The sequence below is a fragment of the Malania oleifera genome, chromosome 3 (genome assembly GCF_029873635.1).
Source record: "Malania oleifera isolate guangnan ecotype guangnan chromosome 3, ASM2987363v1, whole genome shotgun sequence".
Lineage (NCBI taxonomy): Eukaryota > Viridiplantae > Streptophyta > Magnoliopsida > Santalales > Ximeniaceae > Malania > Malania oleifera.
Genome location: NC_080419.1, coordinates 61,927,691 through 61,953,293, shown reverse-complemented (window position 1 = coordinate 61,953,293; position 25,603 = coordinate 61,927,691). Strand labels below are relative to the sequence as shown.

Genomic DNA, 25,603 nt, shown 5'->3' with positions numbered 1-25,603 from the left:
TCTCTTCCATGTTTACAATTTTCCTGCCCCATTCTAGTAGTTATGGATTTTGACGAAAAAAATTGATCATGCTTGGGGATTAGTGCATTAGTGGAGGAGAGAGATAACTGTTCAATTGCACAAATGCAGTATTTATATCCTGACATTAAAGATGTAGAACATATAGTTACAAAATAACCCTGAAATAACTAATATTCCTACCAGAGTCTGATTTCCCAAACTAAAATAAAATCCATAATTTCCTTAGCCTACAGTTGAAATGGGTGTGCCATATTGGTTGCCTAGGTGGTCCTCTATCAATTGGCTTCAAATATAATTTGGAATCTTGAATGTACTAAGTGAACCCCTCCCTTGGACCTGGTCAAACAGGGCGAAAAATGATTAGAATTCCTTTCTTAGCATTTTATGATCAAGACAAGCCACTATCCTCAATAAATCAAGCAATACGAACCTAGAATGGGTCACCACCTCTAACTTAATTTAATCTAAATAGTAGGTACCTACACAACCTATCACACAAGGATTGCCACTCCTCAATTTCGAGTGGTAGGAATCACAACCACCATTATCTCAATAATGTAACTTGATAGGAACCCCTAAGAATTAGCATCTTGAAATGGCACGGTCTTGAATAAATGGGATCCAATTAACAACTGAAATTTTTTTAGTAAACACTTATAAGAAAACAAACTTTTGACTCTAGAATTGGAAAGGCATCTTAAAGAAAGTATCGGGTTCAGGAATTAAGTTATAAACTGAGAAGTTCCACAAACATTGGGAAAGATGTTAAGCACCTCAATTTGCTCTTTTAGTCATCTTTTTAGAAATTTAGTTTTCTTTGATCCTTTAATAAATAAACCTGTTAGATCACCACTTTATCTAAAAGCTTAAGCTATTAGGTTGTGGGCTAACAATGTATATCAAGCCTTAACACTCCCCCACACGTGCAGCCTGACAACATGTGGACAAATAAACACACGATAAATTAAACTCATGGTAGGGAATACCATAATGTTTTAATTACCACACAATAAATACGGACAACAAGACTAGAACCAAGGACCTCCTGGTAACTAGTTCTAATACCTTGCTAGATTACCACTTTATCTAAAAGGTTAAGCTGTTAGGTTTTAGGCCAACAATGTATATCAAGCCTTAACAAAACCAAACAAGAAATCCAAGCTTAGTTCGTAAATAAAGCATTCAACTACATTGAAGAAATAAATAAACACATGAAAATAATCTAGCTTGGAATACCGTGGTCTCATTTGTGAATTGAACTTCGAATCTGTTGAAGCTTCAAGCAGTTGCGGTCTTGTGTAACAAAACATAGGCGTCGTTATTTATTGATTGCTTGTGCTCCAAGCAAGGCAATAATATATCATTCTCCGAATTCCTAGTAAGAAGCACCCTAGACTTATTTATAGCCGAATTGAGAGCACTAGGGTTAAGATTCAATCTTGGAGGCTAAGAAAGCTATCCAAGGGTTTGAAATTGCTCACATAAACAAGGTGTCTTTAAGTGCTAGGCATTGTATTTGAGAGAAATAATTATGAAAAATGAGAAAATAAGGAGTGAGCACATTGCTAGACAATGTGGTGCTTGCTTATGGCATTCACACCTAAGCTACTTCACCTCTTTTTTTCTTTTTTTTTTTCTTTGCCAACACTAAAATGTTAATCCATTTTAATCCGTGCAACACATGATATAAAGAGAACTAGTGAATACAACTAAACAATGGATGTATTATTGAAGAAATAGTCTTGAAATGATTTGTATTTTGTAATTCCAAATGTGCCATCATAGAAGAGATTTCACTTAGGCCCAATAACACAATGTTGGGACTAGGATGAGCTTGGGGTCTATCGTAGATTCAAGACTTGGATGGGCTCAAAGTCAGAGAGTGGTGGCTTGATATGGGTACTTGAATTAGCTCAAGGCTAGAGATTGGCTTAAAGGTCTTTAGGCTAGGATGAGTGTGAGGCTCAAAATGGATTCAAGATGTGGTTCAAATGAAAATTAGAGAATGGTTTACGGCTAAGATCAATTCAAGGCTCGAAATAGGATTTGAATGAGAATGGCTTAGGGATGAGAATGAGTTTGAGATCCCAAGCAGCTCAGGGCTAGGATAAGCTCATGGCTACTTCCTACTTAAGGATAGGGTGTAATTGAGGGAAAAAGTAAAGAAACAATGATGTGAGCAAAAGGGAATGATGGCATTTGTGCAAGTTAAATGGGGGTGTGCATATGTTTGCGGGGGCTGCACACTTGAGTTCTTAATATTAGATTCAAGACCTTCTTTTCCTTTTTACTATCATTCTTTTCCTTTTGTGTACATGTTTCACGAGTCGAACACTTCACACCGTGTGAAGGGCCATGCAGCATTAGTTGTAGCATACTAGCTCAACTAGTCAAAAAGGAACTAGTAGTTGTATACAAGGTTAACTAGTCAGCTAAAAGTAAATCATGTATTCACCACATGAGCTAGTTCTCAAGCATTGAATACAGAGCATAAGATAAGTGATAAACTGATAAGAAAACATAAAGTAAGCATGACTCAAGCGGCAAACCATAATGCAATGCAATTCGTGTACTACACACCTTTGTAAGCAATGTGTACTTAGCAAGGAAAGAAAGCAGGCTAAACACATTTACAATATCTAGTGAGTTATACAAAGATTGATGAATACTTAGCCTCCCCTAAAAAGCTTTCTATGCTAATCTTACTTTGTCATTAGGAATCATTAGTATGATTGAGTATTCATACTCTTTATTTCCCTTAAGTCATTAATCTACCTAAAGTAAAAATTCTACTTAAGTATTTACATGATGGTTACCCATCCAATGTGCACCAGGCAAGTGGTAACAAGCAAGCATGAGACCTTAAACAAGCTTGGCTCGTGGCATTCTTCCCCAACTTAGGTGATTGACATCCTTGTAGACTTTGATGCTAAATACTTATCAACTTTATCTACAAACATATGCATGTCTTCTGCTCACATCCAAGGCCTTATCATTTCACTAAGAACTCATTTTGTTGCCGCCTCGATGATGTGAACTACTTCTCATTTGTAGAATTTTTTTTATCTTTAGTAGTGCTTTGACAGTGTTGAATGGCTTGAGGCAATTGACGTGAAACACATGATGCACCATTATTCAAGTTGGAGGATCAATCTTATATTCTTATGAGAGACCTTCCCAACTTTGGCCAATATAAGGTCCTTTATATTTGCGTAGTCTCCTAGGATCGATCATTTGGAACTACTTAATATTGAAAAGTACTTTTTTGAAAAAGTACTGAATTTAATAAGTGTTGAACTGAAAAAGTGCTGAGCCCCCTTTTGGGAGCACTTAAAAAAAAGTACATTTTGCTCTTATCACTTGAAATAAGTACTTATAAACAGGGTTTTGTTTAGTTTGAACTAAAATAAGTACTTAATGAATAGAGTGCTTTTTTGAAACACCTTTTTTTAGAACTTTTAAGTGTTTTTTCAAAAGCAATCCCATATAGCTTTTTGGACACTTAAAAGTGACTGTTCACATGCTGTGGCACTTTCGTAAATAGTCTGAATTTTTGTGTCAATTTCTTAGTTTAACAAATTCTCACCCCAGCCCCCCCTCTCCCTCTCGCTGAAATGCAGCCCCATCTATCTCCCTCCTCCCTTCTTCCCAAGAAATTTTCCTTCATTGGACCTCCACCATCATTGCTACTGCCACCGCATTGCCCCTCCTTCACCGCCTGTACTTCGGAGATTTTGTGTGTAGAACCATCTCCTTTACAAAATTGCAGCAACCCTCCTCTCCCCCTCCTCCTCCACAAGCCTCCGCCATCATCACCACTGCCGCTGCTGCCTCCGCAGATCTGGTTCCTAGCACCATTTCCTCGAAGAATCGCATCAACCTTCCTCCTCCTCTGCAAGCCTTTGCCATCATTGCTTGCTTCCTCCCTGGTCCACAAGCCATTTGTGCTTGCGATGCTGTTGCTTCCGCTCCCCCTAGGTGTCCTCTCCTTCGCAGATCGCCTACCGATCGCCTCTCTTCGCAGCAGCCATTTAATTTAAATTAATACTAAATTTAATTAAAATCTTAATTTAATTAATAATATTTAGCATAAATTAATATGATAAATTGATAATCATAAGTTATAGATATATATGAGTAACAACTTTATGGTTAATAAAAAAACAATCTTTATATTATTTTTCTAACAAAATTTAATTATGAGTATTAGTTAACATAATTAATTAAACTATTAATTAGAAGAATATTAATAATTTTAATTTGAAATATTAATTTAAAAATAATCTATCATATATTATTTTTATTGTATACTAACACATTAACTATTAATGAACTATAACATATAAATTTAACAACACTTATAATAAAAGTGAGTATCCAAACAACACTTATTTGATTTGCACTTATAATGAACACTTATTTTTTGATACAACCATACACCACTTATGACTTTTAGTACTTTTTCAGTTCAGCACTTATCATCAGCATTTTGATTACAAGTGCTGATTAAATAAGTGTTGTTTGGATGCTCACTTTTATTTTTAAGTGTTCTAAAAATCTGCATTGTTATTATATGAATAATATTATTGTATTTCAGCATATTTTGTAAGGCTGCACTTGGGGAGGACTCTGCAAAAAGGAGTGGGCTGGGTGTTATATTTCTTGTTTTGGACTTGGCCCAAATAATAGAGAAAGAAGGCAAGTCTTTTTTAATAAATTGGGCCAATTATTTGATCAGGCTCAATTTTTAGGAAAGTCTGATTTGGAGTCAAGGGGAGGATCTCGTCCTTTGGGCTTCATGCGCATGGCTTATGCTTTCGGTAATAGCAATCCAGGTACTTCCTTGCTGGAAACCAAAAATGGGCAGGCCCAAAATACTATCCCTAGAACCCAGAAGCCAAGTATTGAGAAGGAGGACCCTATACCCTTTAGAAGTGCACTCTATTTCCAGTCTACAGTTTCCAAGTTATGAGTTGAACTGATTAGGTTTCGGAAAGAACTCAGAATAGCAGCGGGGAAGATTCAATACAAGATTGTGGTGTTAAAAATGCAACAAGTTTTGAAAAGGGATTAGCAATGGTTCTTGTCTTAATTATAACAGATTTGGCTGAAACAAGGTTTTTGCTCATTAGAGGGTGGCTTGTATGGGTGCTGAGGTGAGGAAGGTGTTTGAAGAGAAGGGAGAAATCTGGTGAGTCAGTGGCAAGGCTATTACAAAGAGATTCTGATGTAAGACAAGAAGCAAGACCTTGGGAAGATCCTTGCTGGAGAATTATTAAGAAGAGTAGGGTTAAGGAATGTTGGGTTTAATTAGTAGTTTATTATGTATTTTGTTTAAGTAGTATGGTATTATGTGTATTTGGGGGGCTTATTTGTAATATTAGTGTAAAGTATGAGTTTGTTTGTAATGCAATGTAGTTTTAGGGGTATGTGTGTAATTTCAAGTGTTTAGAGGCTTTCTTATAAGTAGTGTGTGAAAACCATGATGTAGGCAGTTATTGATGAATGTGACTTGTTAATTGAACATGATGTTGAGAATTCCACCTGTGAGCTTGTCCCACATTGGAAAATTAGAGTGGATGATGGGTGCTTATATACATGGTTGGGCCCAAGATCCAATAGGCTTAAGCTTTTGGGTCAAGTTGGTGTTCCCCATGTGTATCAAGCCCACCCATGGGCTCTTCTGGTCCTAACAAGTGGTATCAGAGCTGACAGTTTGTAACTCTAGGTGAGCGACATCGTAAAAAGTCGAGACATGAAGCTAATTCTCCTGACATGCTAACAGTTGGAGGACCAAGTGTGTGGCTGAGGCCAATAAGGATCATCTAGGCTACGGATGGATCCGAATAGGGTCAAGACGTGAGAGGTAGGATTGGTTCAAAGGCACGTGGAATGCAATGCGACGCATGTAAGGTGCCAGTGGTAAGGCCCACTTGAGCAACTGTTGGGGAATTGGGTTTACTCCCATGAGGGAGACGATTTCCGTTCAAGGGGGAGCAGTTAGAACTCACAAGTGAGGGGGAGATTATTGAGAATTTCAGTTGTGAGCTTGTCCCACATTGGAAAATTAGAGTGGATGATGGGTGCTTATATACATGGTTGGGTACAAGACCCAATAGGCTTAAGTTTTTGGGTCAAGTTGGTGTTCCCCATGTGTATCAAGCCCACCCATGGGCTCCTCCGGTCCTAACACATGAGTTGCCCCCTCGTATCTCCTCTCTCCTTCCTTCCCTTTCCTTCCTCTGCTATTTCTTCTAAATTCTCCCATGGCTGCAGAACCTTGATGCTGCCCCTGCATCAGATTCTAAAGGAGAGCTTAGCATAGTGGAAGATTTGAATGCTAAGGAGGAGGTTGGGTGTCGTAATGGGTAAGTAAAGAAAAAGAGAGAAAGAAAGGGGGGGAACATTTCAGATGCAGAAAGTGATGGTATTACTGAGTTTAAATGCAATGGGGGCTGTCGTTGGATGATATTCGAGAATAATATGGGTATGTTTTGGATTCTTGTGAAGAGATAGGGGATTCTTATGTCCATCCATGTTGGAAGGTTTGGATGGAGTTTCTCTTTTTGATAATGATGGTCCCGTTAACAATTTACAGTGAAGGGATGGAATTTCGTCTACAGCCATGGAGGAGGTTCCTAAGAAGGAGTTTGAAGCTCAAGATCCTTTGGATAAAATGCACTTCAAGTTGACTGATTTTGAAGGAAATGAAGTGCGCTTGGATGGTGGCAAAAGTTGAAAGTTGAAGGGTCAAAGGGAATTAGCAATTAGCAAATTTGAAGAACTTGGTAAATTATGATGAAAAGGGGTTGAAAAGAGGCTTCCTTGGTTAATATTGTCTAGTTTTATTTTGTGATCTTGATAGGTTTTTTTAAATAAAATAATTTCCTAATTAATATTTTTTTCAGATTTTATATTAAATAAAGTAATATTATTGTTAGCTTATATTTATACTCTTACTAATTTTATAATATTTTTTAGAATTCAACAATTTCTAATTGATAAACTAATCAAACCCTAAAAACATATGGAGCAATTTGTAGATTTGCAAAGGGGACAGATGGTGCCATGGTCTACAACCATAAGGGGAGGCTGAATGGGTTGGGTTGGTATGTTTTCGATAGTGTTTGATAGTGGAGGCAATACAATGACGAGAAGGAACCAGCGGCAAGAAGCAGAGATGGTTTTTGGTGACGGTGGTGGAAGTTGAAACTGGCGATGAAGAGGAGGAACGAGCAATGAGATGGTTTTTGGCAACAGCGGTGGAAGGTGGCAATGGAGGCAGGAGGCAGATACAGCGGTGGGAGGCAGAGGAGGAACCACCGAACCAGAGAAGTTTTGGAGGTTTTGCACGTAGTCTTGATAGAGAGAGAGGGAGAGAGGGGGGAAGAGGATAGTTTTTGTGAAGTTACGTAAGTGTCATCAAAAGTCATTATAATTACAAAAATGCTTCCGCCTTTCTATAGTACTACTTATAAGTGCGTAAAAAGCAATCCCATTTAACTTTTCCAAATGCACTTATTTTATTCTCAGATAAGTGGTTCAAAAAAGTACTTTTTTGCAGCAAGTACTTTTTTGTGCAAGCCAAACACTACTCTTTTGTGTAATTATTTATTTTAAGTAATAAGTTCTATAAGCACTTTAAAAAAAAAACGCTCCCAAACAAAAGCAATGCCTTCATGAGAGTGGAGGGGGGGGGGGGATTTAATCAATTATGTTGGCCAAGTCAATTTAATCATCCAAAAAGAACCCCTAAGCTAATAAGTAACAAACTTGAGAGTAAGTAAAGCTGCCACAACAATGGAAGGACACATTAAGGAGAACCTTGTCAAAGATCTAGTTGCTCGTAACATCGTGAAGTTGGTGGAAAACAGCAAAGAGTACAAGTTATGGTTAAAGGATCACATTTTGTTAATACATGGAAACCAATTCTTCGTTCATCAAGTTTGTGATGTTAAGACGATTCTGTAGTGAGAGTGTCATGCCACCATATGGGCAAGCTTACCACCTAGGATGGCATTGGACTTTGCATTGTAGGAGCAGAGCTATTAGTGGCTATACATGTGAGATGAGGTGGATGAGTATCTCAAACCAATCTCACCTGCTAGCAAAACAAGGTTCAGTAGAAGAAGACTACATGGTTATTAAAGCCTCTTCAAGTGCCACAAATACTAAGGGAGAGTTTCTCACTTGACTTTATAACCGGCCTCCTAAAGTTGAGGACATTGGTCTATACTTGTGGTTATAACCATTATAAATAGGTTATCGATGTACTATATTTTTATTCCAACACTGAAGTACTACTCGAAAAAGTAGATGACACAATTATTTTTTACATCATTAAATATTTGGGTGCTCCTCAGTGATGGCAGAGGCCCTAGTGATGATTGTATCCCTCTCTCTAATGTTCGACTTCAAACCTTGACCACTTGTCTCGATTGAAACTCCCTCCCCAACTCCTCGAAATGATCATTTTTTTTTTCGTTAACAATCGTTTGCACCTCCCCGACCCCTTGCGATCACTTCTTGATATTCTCAATCACTTGAAAAATCATGAGCTGAACCTTAGTCTTGCATAATTTCCTTTCACCATTCTTTTGTTCACTCTGGTCCTCTCTTATCTGTCCCTTTAACTTCTTTGGATTGCCTAAGGCCCTTGCTAGTGCTCAAATCAGGGATGCGAGAGTTCGCTTCCCTCAGAATTGAGAGGAAAGTCTTCTCTGTGGTTTAGATGGACTCCTTGACTTTCGTTTTTACAGAATATGTTGGGACATTTGTCTTATTCATTTTGTTTGCGAAGGAAGAACTAGTTTGGATCTGTGAAAATGGTAGGGGTAGATACATATGCTTGGCGAAAGGCAACGATGAGTTTCTATCCACTGTCTACATTCCAAAGGGCCATCAAAAGAAGGGGTGGATGGCTTTTCTCAAAGCTAGCTGGTAATTTTGCCGACCACCGTTGAACTTCTTGCTAAAAGTGTCAGCTACAGGTGTTGGGACTATGGTTCATCGAATATTAGTTTAGAGGCATCTAGTGTGAGGAGAAGTGTGTTCCAAAGACTTCTTCCGTATTCATCCATTGCATCACTCGAAGGAGGATCTAAGCTAAAGACGGATTTAGAAATGGTTACCTTGCACAATCATAGAGACTGTACCAAGCAGATAAAGATGAAAATTGTTTGGGTCATTAAGGAAAAGGGCTCAAATGCTGATAGCCAATCCAAAACTGCATCAGAATTTACTAGAGAATCAAGAATAGGTGGCTGGGCTGAGTTCAAAGGAGTGTCCACTTTTAGTGGAACCTATGATAAACTACGCTAAGAAATAGGATGCAAACTTTGGCAAGCAGGTTGATATAACAACAGCATATCATGTTGAATCGATGAACTTAAATTTTGAAGGGGATTTGGAAGAGTGTTCAATGTTAGATTCAAATGAGGAGATAGGCAACATGTGTGAGTCCAAGAAGGAGCTTCTAGTTGATAAGATGAGAGCTGAATTCGAGGATGAAGGATTGTTTCATTTGTTCAAAAAATCCCAATGAAGACCTAGACGAGGTTGAGGCTAACAAGGAGGATAATTCAGAATCGAGTTTGCTGCAAATGGAGAGTCTTAGTATTCACTCAAACTCAAATTTTGCACAAGCAAGCAAAAATTTTCCCATGTGCAATTGTGACTAGATGAATGTTTTAAATGCTTGAGAAACTTGTCTTTTGACCCTGGCCATAGGCTTAGTCCCTACCTTGTTTTCTAAGTCAGTCGTTCCTTGTTGTGATATCAGGGGAAGGGGGGTGGAATCTTACTAGGAAAACAGATCTTCTTTCGGGGGACCCTTGTACATCTAAGAGTAGTAAAGGCATCCTACCCATCCCTATTAATCCGACGCGTTCTTCGGTAACTTTTTGCCACAAGGATGATTTTTCTAAGTGGGAGGGTCTTGACCTTAGCTTTAAGAGAGGTGAGAAAGATTGCCTTGACTCGCAACAACTCCTCGAAGGTATGGGTTTGGAGTTGTTTGACCTGATTGGTAAAGTGGTTAGTTTGGGTTTGAGTCCTAGGAAAATGAGAGAAGAAAGAAGAAAGTCTAGAAGGAGTTAAAAAAACTTTGTGTTGTCAATCAATTATGGGGGGGTGGGGGGGGGGGGGTTGAGAAAGGAATCAGGAAGGGTGGTAAACGCATTAAATTATAAAGATAGTTGGAATGTGAGAGAATTAGGGAGTTTGAGGAAGAGTAGTTTGATTAAGTAGGTAATTGGATAAAAGCTCCCCCAATATTGTACTTATCTAGGAAACTAAATTGGAATCGATATATAGGGGATTGAAGACTATTTGGTGTGGGCATTGTAGGGATTGGGAATTTTTTCCTTCGAGAGGCCCGTCAGGGGGCATTCTTGTCTTATGGGATTTGCGCTCTACTTTGAAAGTGGATACCTTGACGGGGTTTTTTCCTTTGTCGGTTTTATTCAAATTTAGAGGGAGGGGTCAGTGGTGGGTCTCTTCAGTCTACGGTCCTTCTAGACCTACCTTGAGGAACTCCTATTCAGAAGAGCTCAACTTTATTTTTGGCTTTTGCTCCCCTAGGTGGATCACAGGAAGTGATTTCAATGCAATTTGATTTCCTAGAGAGAAGAACTACCTTGAGTATGCTTAAGTTTGATTCTTTAATTAGGGATTGCGAGTTGAGAGGTCTTCCTTTGGGGAATACTTCATTCACTTAGTCAGTTTTTTTTTTTTTGGGGGGGGGGGGGGGGGGGGTGGGGGGCTAGAGCGATAGCCAGATTGGATAGATTTTTGTTTTGTCGTGAGTGGGAGGATGAGTTTCCTAATCTATCTCATATGACTCTTCATAGGACAACTACCAATCACTTCCCTATTTTGTTGGAGTCTAGTAAGGTGTCGTGGGGTCCTACACCTTTTAGGTTTGAGAACATATGGCTTAACCATGCGACTTTTAAGCCTTTGGCTAGGTATTCATTGGGTGAGGATGTGGAGAGGGGTTGGGATGGATTTAGATTCATAATGAAGTTAAAAAGGCTGAAGGAAAAACTAAAAGTTTAGAATAAAGAGGAGTTTGGTGATGTTAGGCTTAGAAAATCTAGTCTTTTGGGCGAGTTGGCTGGTTTTGGGTAGAAAGGAGGAGGAGGTAATGTTGTCGGACAGTGAAGAGGCTAGAAGAGTCTCTATTAAAAACGAGTTGGAAGAGGTGATCTTTCAAGAAATGAGGAGTTGGAGACGAGATACAAAATTTAAGTGGGTGAAAGATGGTGATTGTAATTCCTTTTTTTTTTTTTTTTTTCTTTTTTTTCCCATAGATTAGCCAATGGAAGTAAGAGGAATAATTTGATTGGGGAGCTGGAGTTGGGGGATTGTAGGAGCACTAATGATCAACGTTTGATATCTTCTATTATGACTAAATTCTTTTGTAATTTTTATTTAGAGGATAGTCTTAATAGATCTGCGATCGAGGGTTTAGATTGGGATCCTATCTCTACTGATCAATTGCTTTGTCTAGAGAGACCTTTTGATGAGGAGGAAGTGGGGGGTGGGGGGGGGGGGGGTTGGTTTTTGGGATGGATAGAGATAAGACTCTGGGTCCGGATGGGTTTCACATGGAATTCTTTCAATATTGTTGAGAGATAGTTATGACCGATTTGACGAACGTTTTCAATGAGTTCTCTAGGAATGGGATTTTGAGCAAGAGTATCAAATCTAAATTTATAGCTTTAGTGCCTAAGAAGCTAGATCTTCTAAGGTGAAGGACTTTAGACCTATTAGTCTTGTCACTAGTGCATGTAAGATTATCACTAAAGTCTTAGAAAATAGGTTGAGTGCGGTGCTTAATGATTCTATTTTTAGAGCCTAGTGTGCTTGGGGAAGGGGGAGGGTGGGGGGGGGGGGGGGACAAATAGTGGATGCTATCCTGGTGGCTAATAAGGTGGGGGAGGACATCCTTAGGAATAAAAGGAGGGGGTTTGTTTTTAAAGTAGATTTTGAGAAAGCTTATGACGGAGTGAACTGGAGTTTCCTAGATAAGGTGTTCATGAAAAAGGGTTTTGGGGAGCGATGGGGTAGGTGGATTAGGGGCTGCCAATCTAATATGTGGTTTTCTGTTATTGTTAAATTGTGAACCTAAATCTTGATTTACTGCTTTGAGAGGCATTAGAAAAGGAGATCCATTATCCCCTTTTTTGTTCGTACTTGTAGCTAATGTTTTAAGTAGGATGGTGGATAGGGCGGTTGATAACGGGTTGGTTAAAGGATTTGGTGTGGGGAATGACAAGGGTGGTAGTCTCTCATCTTCATTTTGCTGATGGTACGATTTTCTTTCTTGATGACCATAATCTTTTGTTTGTAAGAAATTTGATTATTCTTAATGTTTTTTAGAGAGTTTATCAGCTTAAAATTAATATGGGGAAAAGTGATTTAGCAACTCTAAATGTACCCAATGAGAGAACTAGAGTTTGGGTAGCAAATGCGAGGTATGAATCGGAATGGCCCTTAATTGTTTAGGGGTTCCATTGGGTGGGAATCCTAGCGGGGTGGATTTTTGGAGTCCAGTGGTGGAGAGGATTACGAAGAGATTGGATGGTTGGAAGGGTGCCCTTTTCTCTTTTGGTTGGAGATTACGCTTATCCAGGCTTGTCTATCTAGTATCCATTTGTATTTTTTTTTTTAATCTTTTTTTAGAATTCCTGTGGGAGTCACGAACAAGCTTGAGAGAATTATGAGGGATTTTTTGTGGTCTGGTGTGGGGGTTCATAGGGACCATTTATTAAACTAGGTAGAGGTTAGTAAGTCCAAAAAGGGAGGGGGTTGGGTCTTGGTAACTTGTTGTCCACAAACACTGCTCTTTTAGCTAAATGGTTGTGGTGCTTCCCCTTGGAAGATAATTCCCTATGGCATATAGTTATTTGCAATAAGTTTGGGTTGGATGAGAATAGGTGGGATAGCAATGCTAGCTTGAGATGCTCTTTAGGGAGTCTGTGGAGGTCTATTTCCCAGATTACTACATTTTTACCCATGTCACTTAATTTATAGTGGGCTGGGGATTCAGGATTCATTTTTGCAAAGACCCATGGCTCGAGAATGATTCTTTTTCGATTTCTTTTCCATGTTATTTTTAGATTGTGCTCTAAGCCAAACAAAGTTATTTCTGTCGTTGTGAATAGTGGGAGTGGCTTTTTATTATCTTGGAATCTTCAGGCTTGTTTGGTATCGTTGCTGTTTTCTGTTTTTCCTCAGTAAAAAAACGGATTATAAAAGCGTGTTTGTTTTTGTTGTTAGTTTTTTTGTTTCTGTTGCTAGTTTTCAACATTTTGCCAAAAAATCGAAAACTAGATTTTATGGTTTTCAATAGTTTTGGCAACTTGTTGCCAGAAATTTCAATATCTAGAAATAATTTTTTTGGATTAAATTATTCATTTTATACACTTTTAAATTAAAATCAAAATTAAACGATAATATAAATTTAAATATAATTAAAATAAAAATATACACAAATTTTAAAAAATAATAATAAAGCCAATTACAAAATAATTTTACTATTTTTCAATTGTCATGTCTAATAAAATTTTTATTGTAAACCAAAATTTGAAAGTAGAACAATTAAGTAAAATAAATGTAATAAATTTTATTTTTAGTATAGTTTTTTTTTTTAATGTCTATTATTTGTAATTTTATTATTTTAATCGTATTTTTATAGTATTTTGATTTAAAGATGAAAATGAGCTTTTTTTTTATTAAGTTTTTAATTTGTATTATTTTTATAAATATTAACTAAATAGGTTGTTGGTTTCTACTTTCTAGTTTTTAGTTTTTGTTTCTAGTTTTAGTTTTCATTTCTCTAATTTTTGACAGTGATACCAAACAACCCTTTCATTTCAGGAGATCTCTGAATGATAGGGAGATGGTGGAGTTGTCTTCTTTGTTTTTGTATTGAACAATTGCAAATTATCCTCGGGTAGGGATGTTCATTCTTGGTGTTTGGATTGTTCAGGGGTGTCCTCTTGTAAATCATTCGTTGAATTTTTTACCTATTCAAATTATCTCTTTCCTCTTTATTCTGTTATTTGGAAGATTACAATTGCCCCAAAATTTAAAGCGTTTACTTGGTTGGTTGTGCTTAACAAAATTAATGCCTATAACTTGTTGTAGATAGGGAGACCTCTGAAGGCTCTCTCTCCAAGTGCTTGTATGTTCTCTTTATACGAACTCCAAAATAGCTTCTCACCTCTTTTTGCATTGTGATTTTTCATGGAGGATTTGGAATAAATTGTTTAGTGTTATGGAAGAGAGTTGGGTCTGACCTTATTCTATGGAAGATTTGTCAATCTCTTCTTTTGCAGGCTTTGGAAGAAGGAAAGGGCAGCTCTATGGAAGTTGAAACCTAAGGTGTAGTCCCAAGAGGGGGTGTGAATTGGGTTATTTAAAATTTTTCTTATGAGTCCCTTTTCGAAATCTCAGCCTTTTACAATTCTTTTTAAAGACTTCTTATTTTCTTGTTGATTAGGCAATCCACACGAAAAGCTTACGTATTCTATTCAATCCACGTCCACAACATAAACAACCAAATAATCAACTATTCAAACCAATCAAACACAATACAAGTAATCAATTAATGTATGCTTTGTAGTATTCAGCTTAATTATTAGCAGCCCTATATATGAATGTGTAAGTCCTGTAGTTGGCCTTTGAACTAAAAATTAAAATAACATCTAATCACTCTTTTCAATAACTCCAATTTTAAATGAACCCTTAGTTAAAAGAATTTAGGAGTTGATTAACCAACGTACTCCCTTTCGGTTTCCGCAATCAATGATGATCAACCCAATCAATTTTAATCTTAGGTTTATTTAATATCCAAGGTTGTTTGTAAGATTAACACGTCCACGCAGTTTATATTTTTGTTGGAATTTAAAGAGAATAAGAAAAGAGAGTGAGACGGTGTTTTTACGAGGTTCGGCTTACCCCAGCCTACGTCCTTGCCTTAGGTCAACCACCTGAGAATTTCACTATACCTTGTTCCTTCCGGGTGGAACAAAAACCTTTTACAATAACCAACCTCTTTTTTAGAAAGAGAAACCTCCCCAAGCAACAACTTATGCTTGGTGCAACGATCCAACTATACTTTGAACCGTCAAAGATCTACTAGAAAGGAACGGATATCTGCATACAAAAACACTCTCAAACACAGAGCAAGTTGTACAAGTTAAATCACTAATCGTACTTCAAAACCAAAACTAAATAGAAAATATGAAGTTCAAGGTTTAGAAGTCACCAATAGTTCTTTCTTATTGATATAGAGATTTTAGTTGCAAATCAGAACCAAAACTTTTTTTAATCAACCAGCAATTTCGTAGAGTTTCCCTCAGTAAAAGTGTGAGCAAGTATGAGCTTTAGGAGAATTTTAGCGTAGAAAGCGTGTATTGCTTGAGTGTTTATTTTCATTAAGCAAAGGAGGTATTTATAAACTTAAAGAAAAGTTTCCTCATTTAACATGGAGTATTTAGGCAACTTTTCAAAAGATATTAAATCGTAAAATTAATTTTGAAGAACTTTCCGTATAGTTTGAAATTCAAGATCTTCGTAGAGTCAATCGGCTGACTCACTCGACTGGGTCAACATTTGTATTGGTCAATTGGCTGGACAGGCGACTGGGGACATTCTGTCTGCCAAAAATTTATTTCAAGAAAATGTTAGTCGACTGACTGAACCACGTTCAAAATGGTCAGTTAGCTGGGCAAGCAAGGATGTCAGTCGGCTGATTGATTCTAGTTCAGAAAGGTCAGTCGGCTGGACAGGTTTTCAAAGATAACTTGGGTCAGTCGGCTGACTGAACCACGTTCAAAATGGTCAGTCGGCTGGGCAGTCCTCTCTTTTCAAATATTTTTTTATTTCTGATTTTTAAAATCTAGCTTACTTGAAAAACTCAAATACAACTTTTCAAACACATTTTCAAGGGTTTTTCAATTGCTAGTCTCTAAGTCTTTGTATCTTAAGGAGTTTCACATATCTAAATAGTAATGAATTGACATACTTACAAATGTCCTTCTAAGCATTATCTCCTTAATCACTAAGTCTTGCAACTTCTTGAGGTTCAGTCTTTACTTCAAGTCTTGCTTAGCCTTTAAGCTCTTCATTTGTCATTCATTGCTTCAATATACTGAGAAACTTTCACTTGATTGACTTTGATTTCCAGCTTACTTCCATGATTAACCATGAGTGTCCTTTTACTTAGACTTGAAATAAAGCCACTTAACAACACATATTAAAACATCCTCTATTTGTTATCATCAAAACAAGATTGAAAAACCCAGTTAGGCCAACAGAAGGGTTGCAAGTATGCAGTTTTATGGGGTCTTTGGTTGGAATCCAATGTGCAGATTTTTTTTTCCAGGAAGAAGTTGAATTTGTATTTGGTGCGGGAAAAGATTCAACTCTTTATTTATGGTATATCAGGTTTGGTATTTTTAGAGAAGCTAGCTTTTAGGATTTAAATAGAGATTGGAAGAATCAGTTGGATTGATTTCTATTTTTTATGTTTTAGTTTTTGTCTGGTTTTTTCCAGATTTTTTTGGGAGATACCTTTTCTCCCCCTTGTAAATTCTCGTCCTATTAATTAATTTCTTTTGCTATGTAAAAAAAACAAAAAAGAGAAAGAATGGAGATTGCCCAAGTCTAATTAGAGAAACCTATTAAGCGAATGAAGAAGTGGGCTTGTTAGGGGAGAGGATCATTGCACTTCAATGTAGGAGACCTGGTGCTTGTTAAGCTCCATCCAGAAGAGATTAGGTCATTATAGTTTCTTAGTTTAGAGTTCATATGCATACCCTGTACATTGTATCTTATTATATCCTTCCCACAAAGCCTGGGTTCGTTTGACCCTGAACTGCCCTATCATACTTGAGATGGAGAAGGATGGTCTATCATTCTCATTGCTCGTTATGAAAGCTAAATGGTTGGTTGGATAGCTGCTTCTAATTTTTCTGCCCCTCTAACATTTTCTTCAAAATGACTTTGACATTTTTGTTAGTTTCTTTGAGTGCCACATTGGATTGTATTTGGTATCACAATGAGTTATACATTTGAATGTCGTAATGTTGAAGTAATAGGTTAACCTCACTTTTAAAGTGTGATACGTTGTAAATTATTTTCATCAACATCCCAAATCTGTGATTTTGTTGCCCTGAACTGAGCCTCTTTCTTTGTGTTGAGCATGAAATAGGAAGTGGTCTCTGCTCACTTAGTGGAATCTTAGGGGAATATCCTTTGGAAAGTTATATGTATCAGTGTCCATTGGTGATACTGATAAAACTCCTGTGTCAATTGGATTCTTGGGTCACCTTCCTAATGTCAATTCCCTAAGTGTAAAAAATGCTACGGAGTTGTGAATTAATCTAGATTAGCTAATATTTGGCACTTGTAAGGCCATTGAACATAATTCATTTAAATAGTTACAATAATGCTAGTCATGTTGTCTTGCCTAGCATGTGTCCATTCATATGGGGGCCAAAAATACCACCATGCACCTCCTCGATTAGCCTTATTAATTGTTCCTTCCCTTCAGAGACTAGATGGATCCCCTTATGCCTCCTTTGTACAATCTTCTGTAGGTAAAATATAAATTGCATCGCCATACAACTTAAAGTTCACCGCCCTTAATCTAATGGAGGAAAACGCTCTTGATCGGGTGAATTGGCAGAAAAAGATTCATGTAGCTAACCCCACCTAATGGGGCTTAAGGGTTGTTGTTGTTGTATACAACTTAAAGCTCATGCCTGCCGGCTCCACCACGACACTCTCCATGAGTTGGCATATCTTTTTGACTTGGTGATTAGGTTTTCAATATCCTTGTATCATTTATGTTCCCTCTTTTACTTCTTCATTGTCTTTGTGCCAATGAGCTGGCCTATCCTTTTTATGCTATTTTGAACAGGCATGTGAACCATGGAAGATTTGGTGGCTAAGATGTTGGCAAATCAGTTTTTATCCCTAAGCAAGTAGTGGAATGTGATTTCTTTGAACTTTCTTTTGAGTGTGTTAAGATGGTCAAAGTATGTCCCTCACTCATTCCTCTTTTATCATTTCATCTTAATTTTGGTAGAGAAGTCCCTGAATTCTTGACTCCATAATCCCCAACTGTAATGCTGGTTCTAACTAGCTCAGAGTCTCATGCAATCTGTGTACTCACTAACGTTGTTAATTGCGATATAATTTAACAGTTGAACTTAATGGCAAACAGTTTTGTCACTCTTTCCAGTGAAATTAACATGAAACCAGCCTCCACTCCCTTCTTGTTTGAGGTTCCATTAAAGGATGTTTTCCATCCTTTATCCTCCACCTTTCATTTATCTTCATTAGGAAAGGGAAGGATTCCTGTACACTCAATCCTTCAACAGGGGATGGATGTTACACTACTTGGCCTGACTGCGTTTTGGACCACAAACTGTATTGATAGTATTATCCACTCTTGGTTTTTGTGTTCATGATAGGCTGGCTGAAGAGGAACTTCAGTTGTCGAACCTTCATATCAATTGTACTGAACATGCCACGGAATAATTTCTTATCTTTTGTCTTGTCCATACCGAGGCTTGCCCGGTCTTCTCAGTGATAGTCAAAGTAACTTCATTCTTATGAGTTTTGACTAAGATGGAACACCACCTTTTCTCCATTTTCTTCCTCCACCTTTTGTGCTACCATTGTCCTTATGACACTCAAATATGATGAGGTATAACAGCAAGGATACACTGGATTGTGAAGCTGTTATAATTGGGGACTTGATCCTTTTGAAAGCTTTGTGATATTCATAATCCACTGGCATTGTGCATCTTTTTTCAGTATTCTAGAGATTGGGCTACGAAAGTGAGTTAGTCATGTTATGAGCAGACAATCAGTATTCTCAAGATTGGGCTACGAAAGTGAGTTAGTCGTGTTATGAACAGACAATGTATTACAACCTCTGCAAGAAATTTTACTTTTTTGAGTTCTTTAGTGTGGGCATGTTCATGATGCCCTTAACCATGTTGGGATCCACCTCAATTCCTGATGCAAATAGCTTTAGGGATATAAGAAAATTCAGAAATGAAGACAGAGATTTCAGGATGGTGTTTTTTTGCACCGTCTTTGACTCAAGCGACTACTAAAGCCATAAAATAATGAAAAGACGACTGCTGTGAATTTCAGTTCAGTGAATAAGACAAATTATGTGAACCACTGCAACTTAATTCTCAAATCAGTACCTGTTTTGGCACTGTTTCAGAATGGTAACAGCGGATTTCTGCTAGCCTCTTGTGCCTTTAGCTGCAATGGAGGGACTGCGCCTTTCGCTGCGATGGAGGGACTAGTAGGCACTGCAGGGTTGAATCCATAAAACCCTTGCCTCCAAATCTTCATAACCCTTGCTGGTGTTGAGCTGAGCTCTGGAGAGAAATCTTTTCAAAGATAAAATTGCAAAATCCCCCAGCAAAGTGGCTGAAGAGTCCTATTTATATTAGGCCTAAGCTTCCAAGAGAAGCCAACTCCTATTTTGGACATGAACCCCTCTAAAAACCACTTACGTTCTAAATCCCCTCCAAAAATAACTACAATTACAAAAATACCCCTGAATATTACAAAAGAGACCGCCAAAGCTAATTTCACCAAAATGAACCCCAAATTTCAGAAATTACAAAAAATACCCCTTGCATCCATAAATTGAAACACTTGATATAACAACAACAACAACAACAACAAAACCAAGCCTTAAATCGCATTAGGTGAGGTCGGCTATATGAATCCTTTTCTGTCAATTTATGCGATCATAGACCATTTCTTTTGATAGATTCAGGGCTATTAAATCCTTACTCACTATCTTCTTCCAAGTTATTTTAGGTCTACCCCTACTCTTTCTACTACCCCCTACAATAACTAACTTACTCTTCCTCACTGGCGCACTATGTGGCGTACGTTGAAAGTGTCCATACCATCTTAGTCATCCCACCCTTATCTTATCTTCTATAGGAGCTACACCTAACTTACTGTGAATATATTCATTCCTTAATTTATCTTTCATTGTTATACCACTCATCCATCTAAGCATTCTCATCTCATCAACTTTTACTTTTTGGATATTCTGTTTCTTTGTCGCCCAACATTCTAATCCATATAGCATAGCTGGTCTTATAGACATCCTATGAAACTTCCCTTTTAATTTTAAGGGTATTCAACAATCACAAAGCACACTTGAAGCACTTCTCCATTTTACCCAACCTGTTTTAACTCTATGCATTACATCATCTTCAATTTCTCCTTCAGCTTGCATAATAGATCCAACTTATCGAAATCTACCAGTGCTATTTATTTATTCATCATCAAATTTAACTGTCTCCAATATTCCTCCTACCATTACTGAAATTATATTTCATATAATCTGTCTTATTTCTACTTATCCTAAAGCCTCTAGATTCCAAAGCCTCTCTCCATAATTCTAACTCAGTCCGTACTCCGCCCCTAGTTTCATCAATTAATACAATATCATCTGCAAACAACATACACCATGGAACATCATTTTGAATACTCTTAGTCAGTTGGTCCATCACTAAAACAAAAAGATAAGGGCGCAAAGAAGATCCTTGATGTACACCTATGCTGATTGGAAATTCTCTAGTTTCTCCATCTATAGTCCTTACACCAGTTATTACTCTATCATACATATCCTTAATGACATCAGTATACCTACTACATACACCTTTTTTTTTTCTCTAAAACCCACCATATAACTTCCCTAGGTATCCTATCATATGCTTTCTCTAGGTCAATAAATACCATATGCAAGTCCCTCTTCTTTTCCCTAAACTTTTCCATTAATCTTCTTAAAAGATATATAGCTTCTATGGTAGATCTTCTAGGCATAAAACCAAATTAATTTTTTGAGACCTTCGTTTCTAACCTTAATATTTGTTCAACTACCCTTTCTCATAGTTTCATCGTATGATTCATAAGTTTAATTCCACGATAGTTATTACAATTTTGAATATCTCCTTTGTTTTTGTAAATAGGTATTAAAGTGCTTTTCCTCCATTCATCTGACATTTTCTTAGTTTTTATAATTGTATTAAATAAATTAGTTAACCATATAATTTTATTGTCATCTGAGCATTTCCAAACTTCCATTGGGATGTGATCCGGTTCTATTACTTTCCCATTTTTCATCTTCTTTAGTGCACACTTAATTTCGTTAACTCTAATTTTGCGAATGAATCTCATATTTTTAGTCTTTTCCTTATTTGTTAAATCTAAGTTTAAGCCTTCTATTTGGTTTTCATTGAACAACTTACTAAATTAACTTACACCATCTTTCTTTAATGTCTTTGTCCTTAACCAAGACAATACCATCCTCACTTTTTATACATTTTACATTTCCTGAATCCTTACTCTTCATTTCTCTAGCTTTAGCAAGTTTAAATATATCTCTTTCCCCTTCTTTTATTTCTAATCTATCATACAAACTATTAAATGATCTATATTTAGGTTCACTAAAGGCCTTTTTTTTGCATCTTTTCTCGCCTCCTTATACTTTTCAAAGTTATCCATGTTTCTACATTTTTTCACGTTTTATACCTTTTTTTTTTTGTCTTTATTGCTTTGTGGACATCTTTATCCCACCACCAACTTTGCTATTCGAGAATCTTCCCATTGATTCACCTAAAATCACTTTTGCTTTCTTTTTAATAGAGCTAGCTAATCTACTCCAAGGAGCATTTGTATCTATCCCATCCTCTATAATCCAAACCCCATCTTTGATCATTTTTTCTTTAAATTTTCTTATATTTTCTTTCTTTAGGTTCCACCACCTAGTTCTCTTACACTAGTTTATTTTATCATTTTTCTTCCATTTTTTAATACATATATCTAACACTAAGACTCTATGTTGTGTGGTTAGGCTTTCACTTGGAATAACTTTACAATCCTTGCATGATAAACGATCTACCCTCCTAGTTAAAAATAAATAAAATTATTTGACTTCTATTTTGTCCACTTTTAAATTTATTAAGTGTTCTCTCTTCTTAAAGCGAGTATTCATTATACTAAAATCATATGACATAGCGAAGTCTAAGATCATCTCCTTAGGCTCATTTTTGTCGCCATATCCATATCCTCTATGTATCCTCTCATAAATTTTATTATCCCTTCCAACATGTCCATTCAGATCTCCTTTTATAAATATTTTCTTAGTTCCTAGTATGCTTTGTAAAATGCTATCCATATCTTTCCAAAATTGTCTCTTATGATTTTCTGCTAAGCCGACTTGAGGAACATAAGCACTAATGATATATATTATCTCTTGGCATAATACCATCTTGATTTTTATAATTCTATCCCCTACTCTGTTTACATCAACAACGCTATTTTTAAGTTTTTATCTACAATAATTCCTACTCCATTTTTATGTTTTTCTTTTCCAGTGTACCAAAGTCTAAATCATGATTTATCAATTTATCTAGCTTTTTCCCACACCTTCTTAGTTTCTTGAAGGCAAATTATATTAATTCTTCTTCTAATCATTATGTCCACAATTTCCATGCTTTTACCCGTAAGTGTCCCTATATTCCAAGTTGCTAATCTAATCCTAGTTTCTTGAACTGACTTCTTTACCTGCCCATATCCCAAATGATGCAGGAACCCTCGCATATTTGACACCGTATTCGGGCGCCGACACAGCGCGTTGCTTCGGGGTGATGACCTCGTCCACCTTCTTCCACTTTGCGCTACATCCGGGTGGTACAAGTGCAATGTGTCGCTAGTGGGGGACGCCCTTGCAAATATTCAGTAAATATTCATATCATAGCAATTTGACAAATTTTATGCTGGCTGTCAACTACCTAATGCAACCCTCCTTTACCCGGGCTTGGGACCGGCTGTGTGTTAAAAAATTAGGACATTAAGTGCATCATAAGTGGAGTTAAATTGCAACACTTGATATAAGCAGAAAATTAAATAAAGACTGCTGATTGCATCATTCCCCGCTTCTTAGAAAAGACTCGCCTCCGTGCGAGTTGTGATCTTGGCGGCCCGGCAAATGTTAGGGTCAATCTTCATGAATTTATCCTTATTGATCCATGAATTCTCATAATCAGTTCTCCCAGCCTATTTTACCAAGAATCTGAAACAAATTCCAGCCCTAGTCTTCACCTCTCGCACATGTATGACAGAAATGACTTTGTGGAGAGTTCTTGCACTCAAAACACTTTGTATATCACCATGGAATGGGTACAAATCAGCCACATTAAAGATTGGTGATATATCCAAGCCATGAGGGAGTTCAGCTTCGTAAGCATTTGAAGGTTTTTTGAGAAGAAGAATAACCATTCTTATTTCATTTCAAGAGACACGATTAAAAGATAAATAGTAGAGGAAGGCCACCAATTACGAAGGCCACAAAATCAGCAAATCAATTCAGCAGATCTCTAGGCTAGAAAATAGGAAACAGAAACTACTAGAATCTGAAATTACTATTTCAGATTTTATTTGCAAAAAATAGAATGTCCTAATTTAATCCCTAGAAATCCAACACCTCCCTCAAGTTGGAGTGTAGATATCTATCATGCCCAACTTGCTTACAAAGAGCTCAAAACTAGGTCTGAAAAGTCCTTTGGTGAAGATATCAGCTATTTGTTGAGTAGTAGGAACAAAAGGCATGCAAACAGCTCCACTATCAATCTTCTCTTTTATGAAGTGTCTGCCAATCTCTACATGCTTCGTGCAATCATGTTGTACTGGATTTTGAGCAATACTTATGGCAGCTTTGTTGTCACAATACAACTTTATTGGCATGTTCACCGGCATCCGCAACTCTTCAAGAATTCTCTTCAACTATAGCATCTCACAAACTCCATTAGCCATAGCCCTATATTCTGCCTCAGCACTGCTCCTTGCAACCACATTCTCTTTCTTGCTTCGCCATGTGACCATATTTTTTCAGACATAAGTACATTAACCTGATGTGGATCTCCTGTCAATAATTGAGCCTGCCCATTATGCATCAGTGTATGCCATTATGTTCTGCTGTGTGGTCTTCTAGAAGAGTAAACCCTTGCCTGGTGTACTTTTCAAGTATATGAGAATCCGATAAACTGCTTCAAGATGTTTCTCGTAGGGTGAATGCATAAACTAGCTTGCCAAACTCACAATAAAAGCAATATCGGGCCGTGTATGTGATAAGTAAATTGACTTTCCCACCAACTTTTGATACTGAGTTGTATTCACTGGATTACCTTCCTTGTCATCTCCAAGTTTCTGATTGGGATCTATTGGAGTGTTTGCTGGCCTGCAACCGCTCATCCCAGTCTCCTTAAGAAGGTCAAGGACATACTTCCGTTGGGAAACAACAATCCCTTTCTTCGACTTAGCAACCTCCATTCCAAGGAAAAACCTCAGAGATCCTAAGTTCTTGATCTCAAATGTTGATGAGAGGGAAGTCTTCAATCGGTTCATCTCAAGTATGTCATCTCCAGTGAGAATTATATCGTCTACATACATAATTAGTATCACTATCTTCCCATACTATGAATGTCTTATGAACATCGTATGATCACCTTGCCCTTGAGTATACCCCTATCTTTTAACAACTGAGTGAATTTATGAAACCAAGCTCTTGGTGACTGTTATAACCCATATAACGACTTCTTCAGTTTACACACCTTTGTGCCAAACTTTTCACCAAATCCTGGTGGTGCATCCATGTACACTTCTTCCTCCAGGTCTCCATTGAGAAATACATTTTTTTTACGTCCAACTATTGCAGAGGCCAGTCACGATTAGCTGCAAGTGACAAAAGAACTCTTATAGGGTTTAGCTTTGTGACTAGGGCGAATGTCTCCAAGTAATCAATGCCATAGGTCTGAGTGAATACCTTGGGACCAATCGAGCTTTATACCGTTCTAGAGAACCATCAAATTTATACTTGCCTCTAAACACCCATTTGCATCCTACAGTTGCCTTTCCTCTAGGTAGATCAACTAACTCCCACGTGCCATTTTTTTCAAGAGCTTTCATCTCCTCGAAGACAACCTCCTTCCACTTTGGAACTTTCAGAGCATCCTACACAGTACTAGGAATCTCCATACAAGACAATTGTGAGGTAAAAGCACAAAAAACAAGTGAGAGATTTTCATATGACACATAATTGGATAGTGGATGTTGGGTGCAAGACCTCACACTCTTGTGGACAGCAATGGGAAGTTCAGAGTCACCGAACTCGGGATTGGAACCAGACTCGGGTTCAGAACTAGAGGACTCAGAACTCAAAGATGAAATCGACTAAACATGAGGTAAAGGCTCGGTGAGGACACTAGTTGGAGGGTTTATGGATTCTGGAGAGTGTGAAGGATTGGAAGACCTTTTCTTTCGAGTTGTCCTCTGTCCTGAGTAGACAATGTCAAATGGTACCAACGCTGTGGTGTTTTTTTTTTTGTTTCTCCTTTGTTAGTCATTATAGGATCATGAACATCATGAGATGGGACTGTAGGAAGACCTGCCTTTTCAGTATCTTAAAAACTTAACTCACTTTCTCCTAGTATAATAAAGCTTGGGTTTTTAGGTTGAA

General features: G+C 37.4%; 1 protein-coding gene across 3 annotated transcripts in view; it reads left to right on the top strand.

Annotated features, from left to right (window-relative positions):
- The window catches only part of LOC131152288 (uncharacterized), a 105,002-nt gene that overhangs the window by 65,727 nt on the left and 13,672 nt on the right, over positions 1 to 25,603 (top strand). The gene's annotated exons all lie outside the window — the stretch shown is intronic.